This window comes from Idiotropiscis lumnitzeri, chromosome 20 (assembly GCF_059441095.1).
Source record: "Idiotropiscis lumnitzeri isolate Australia: NSW breed Sydney's pygmy pipehorse chromosome 20, RoL_Ilum_1.0, whole genome shotgun sequence".
Lineage (NCBI taxonomy): Eukaryota > Metazoa > Chordata > Actinopteri > Syngnathiformes > Syngnathidae > Idiotropiscis > Idiotropiscis lumnitzeri.
In genome coordinates, this window is record NC_142410.1 from 9,522,364 (window position 1) to 9,527,284 (window position 4,921).

A 4,921-nucleotide genomic window follows, 5' to 3' on the forward strand; every position below is an offset into this window, starting at 1 on the left:
AACAAATATTAATTTATTGTGTTGTGTCTTTTAACAACTTTTAAATTCTCACGACATCTATGTAGTTTAATTAGCATTAAGAAAAGATGACTCGAACCAAAACGTCCGCGTGCATCGTGTCAGTGGCGCTGCCCCTCAGCCTGCAGCCTTTCTCGGGCCAGAGTTGCCATGGCAGCAGGGAAAAAAAAAAAAAAAAAAAAAAGGAGTTGCCCGCAGACCGCGCCGTTGATTAGCGGGCCGCCATCGCAGCACGCCTTGCTGTGACAAATGACTGACTTGGAACAATATCTAAGGCGATCAGGACAAAGCAGCGAGCATTTCAAGGCTCAGCAAGATTGTAATTCTCATTAGACTTCGGAATAAAAAAAAAAGTTCCAGTTGGCATTTTGTCCCATCAAGTGTTTCGTCCATGGGCGAAATAAAAGCAATAAGGGAAAATGATTAAAGTGATGATAAAGGCACGGCGTCTAAATCACTGTGGCGCCACGTCTGGGATCTATATGTCAGCGAGCTGCCATTCCCCCCCTCTTTCTTCATTCTCTCTGCATGAGAGGCGAGAGAAAAAGAGAGAGAGTGGCATTAAAAGGTAGAAAGCGAGGGGACGCAAATAGGCCTTCAGCTTTAGCGTTATTAATGACTCCTCAAAAAACGCCCGACTTTTCCAATCTCTGGGAGAAGCGCATGAGGGAGTCTACAGATGAAGCTGACCTTCACAATGTTCTCTGGTCTTTAGTTAAGAAATTCACTCGCCATTATGGCGTCATTAAGGAAACAAGGATAAAATTACTCCATGCTTAATGGCCTATAGGATCCCCCAGCAAAATTTGCTTCAGATCTCATAAAAAGAAAAAAAGGCGCCGAGCACACTTCAATGAATGATGAGCACTGGAACGAAGGCCGTTAAAATGTGGGAGCCAGGAGGACGCAACTTTTTTTTTTACGCACTCGGAATTTCTGCCCGATGAATTGCAACTTGTGATTGATTTTTAAAGAGGAGGCTGGAGCGCGTGTTCATTTTCAGCTCACACCACATGAAATGTTTTTTTTAGTTCAACTAGAGCAAATGCAGTCTCATGAGATCCAGGATAACATTTTGAAAAAAAAAAAACACACAAAACACAAAAGAAATTGTCCTAAAATAAAATCCCCCCCCCCCAAAAATATTAAAGCTTACATAAAATCTTGAAACTTTTCTTTTTAGAGAAGCGCTTTATCCTAAAACATTAAAAAGAAAAAAATGTATTAAAATTTTCTTAATTTATAGAAACATAACAATAATAAACAACTTTAGAATATATAACATCTTAAATATTCTCGTTTATGTTTAAAACAATCTCAAAAATTGCAAACTGCTAAAGCAGTAAATTGTCCAACAAATCAAATATTCTTTAATAACATCTTGAATCTTTTCTTATTCATAAAATGCCGTAGTTTGTCTTCTTCTGAAGAAACAATGCTTGCCATGACGTCCTGCTCACACGAGGGCAAGAAGAACACGTTCCGCCGTTTATTGAACACGCACTTGCAAAATGAGAACGCTCACAAGGAGCTGCCGTCGGCCACTGCTCGCGCTCACACGCCAACAACAGATTATGATGTTACTCCCGAGGCGCATTCTCTTCTATACAACGCAGTGCTCTATTTCGTTATTTAAACACTAGGGGGCGCTGGAAGTGCTTGATAGCCTTTCACTTCATTTCAATGGAAATTGAATTGAGTGTGCATTGAATAGAAAACCGATGCGGGCTGGGCTTAATAGTGCGTCTGTGGACGAAGAAAAATGTGGCCGCGGGCTATTGGAGCTTTTCATGGCCGCACTTTGCCGAGCTGCACCTCGCTCTCATTTGCGCCACTTATTACCTGCTGTCGTAACGCCGGCCCGATGCCGCGCAAATATCCAGACTTCTCGTAAAAAAAAAAAAAAGGTGGAGGATGGTGCCGCGGGAGAGGTGTTGTGTGTTTGTGTGTGCGTGCGCGCCGGCGCTAATGGCATTTGCTCTCTTTAAACTTTAATCTTTCCTATTAATTCGCTGCAACTGGAGAATGTACGAGAGTTAATGTCCCATGAACGTGTTTCTCACTCCGCAATCTCTTCAAGCTAATTACCTTCAGGTGCTAAATGGTGGGAAATTGCCATCCATTTGGATGAGAAAAAATTTCACCCCCTGCTCCCTAGCGAAACATTTTTTCTTGCCGGGCACATTAAGGAGGAAGAAGCGGCGACGGGGCAGACCTCCACCGAGGTAAACAGTCCTCGTAAAAGTAACTCTTATTTGATTCATTTATTTATTTTGTCAGCAGAGCGGCCGGCGCGGAGGTCAGTCGGAGGTCGGCAGGTGCGCCTCTTGATAAAGCGCGGTGCCGAACAGATGTTTGATTGGCATGAATCATCTAAACAACCCATTAGGAAGTTATGATGTGAAAGGATGCCAGCGCAGCGCGCCCGGGACACTTTTTAATTCTTGCAACTTGCATGGCCATTAAACTGGCAAACTTTGGCCAACTCTCGAAAACGTCCGCGCGAAATGATGAAACTTTGATAACTCGCTATCATGAAGGTGTGGACGACAAAGCACACATTTCACACGAGAAGAATCTTACAACACACCACCCAATAGAAATGTCACAAAAAAAGTATACATTCGGAAATATTTAGAAATCTGGCTCTTATTTTGTTGTGTAAAGAGCAACACGCGAATTGCACCTTCTGCATATCGTGTCGAAGAGCATTTAATTTTTTTACACATTGACATGGCATACAAATACAGTGCTGCTCAACTTCTGAATGGTGATATGCTTTTAAGAGCGCGTCAAACTCGTTCAATGTAAATGCCAATCATTATTATTTTTTTCTTAATTTATGGGATTTTCCCTGGATTGGTCGCAGCCAATCACAGGGCACACAGAGGCAAACAACCACTCACATGCGCACCTCCGGGCAATTTCGCTTCTTCAATGAACCACTTTTGTCCATAAAAATAATTTAAAAAATACAAAATTCTCATTGAAAAGCGTCTTAATTGCGAGTATTGTCATGTGCGTGTTGTCGTTTCATATTTTCAAGTTCATTCCCACTTTGGAGCCGTCGCTCGCTCGCTCGCTCGCTCTGGGGAAGAGTGGGGAAAGATGCATCACGGGAGGCGAGTAAAAAGGCCAGCTGGGATGGGTGGGCCACGTTGTGATCACTCACCTTCATCCCTGATTTGTAGTCATTATACCGACCGGCATTTGAAGATCAAAAACAAGGACAGGGAGAGTGATTGGGGACAGCGCACGAGAGAGAGAGAGAGAGAATGTTTGGTGGGGGTGGAAGTGAAGTGGGGGGGCAGCGGGCCGGTGTCCCAGTCGTGGAAGGCGGTGGCGGGTGGGCGAGTGGGTGGGGTCGGGAGGAGGGTGGATAAGGGTGATAGCGCCCTAAAACCAACCAAGCTGCAAAAGCAATGAATATTAAATCCCGGCGAGTCTAAATAGCTGCGGCGTCTACGTGAGGCATTACTGTATTATAATTTCAGATTTTGTCAACAGGGCGCGTCCGAGTGATAAAGTGATAATCCCGTCGTAAATGTTGGGGGAGAAAAAAAAATAGGCCGCTTTTGCAATTGGACAAATGCAAATGAGAGCGTCTTTTATTGTGATAAGACGCTCCAAATGCGGAGTGTAAATGTTTGGAGGCCCGACATAAATGAGCCCAAACCCTCACTGTGCCCAAATCCAACCCCGACTGTTTCCCTCCCTTTTTTTTTAGATTTAATTATCTTTTGTTGTTCTTTTTATCTACCTTCAAGGATTGTCCTCGGTGGGGGGTTAAAGGAATGGGAAGTGGAAAAGACGAGGGGGCGTCTGAGCACAAGCGCGGGGCTCGCTCGTCCTCCGTTTTTTTGGGTTTTTTTGATACGCCCGCTCGCGACGGCACAGCGGGAACTTCAATTCCAAATTGAACGGCGCACGTTGAAATAAATAAAGAAAAGCGGAGAAAACAACAACACTGGCACCGTTCCAAATGAAGTGAAAGTCTTTAACGGCCCCGCCGAGAGAAACGTCTCTTTAGTTCAGCTTAGTTGAGGTCGTTTTGGCTTCATTTAAACGCCCGTGTTTGATGATTTCAAATAAAATCCTAATTTCAAACCAGTTAGCCCGCAAATGTATGCAGACTCGGCGAGCGGCCATTAAAAGCGACAAACAGCAGCAAGACTTTTTTTTAGCGTTACTGCCTTGGGGGGGGGATTTGATACAGCTAACGCAAGCAGCTAGCTTCTTAGCTTTGTTAGCTTGTATGTAGAAGATTTGGCACTCCAAATTTTTTTTTTTTTTTTTCATTTGCCAGATATCTCGCCCGTGTTTCAATTCTAGCATAAGCCCCTGATGTGCAAACAAAAGTCCAATTTTAACTTTTTGCAAAGAAAAGTAAAGGTGTAACGCCACAAAAAACATGGCGGCTGCGACGCTTCGCCTGCCGCGCTGCCAAACTTGTCACCATTTAGGCGGCGATAACGCCGGCGGTAATTGCGTTTCCGGGAGAGCGGGAGCAGATGAAACATGCGCTGGGCAGATACCGCCGGCACGCCGCTCCCTTCTCTTGGAAAATTTCATTTTTCCACAAGGAAGCCATGAATGCGAAGGCTGAATCCAAATCCCGTTTTTCCTCTCTCTCTCTCTCTCTGCACTTTATCAGTGTGTGGCCCACCAAGTGGGGAGATGGAGGTAATTCATTCAGCTGAGACTCACCACCCTAATCCAATTTCCAGCCTCCCCCAGCAAGAGATAATTACAAGTATTAAAGCTGTTAGGACCAGAGGGGGGCTTCTCTGAAACTCTGCTGCAGGCCCTGCAAGTATCCACAGAGAAGAAAAAAAAAAAATGGCGCGGGGGGGTTGAGATGGGAGACGCCAAGCTAAGGTATTGTTCAAAACTACGAAAGTGT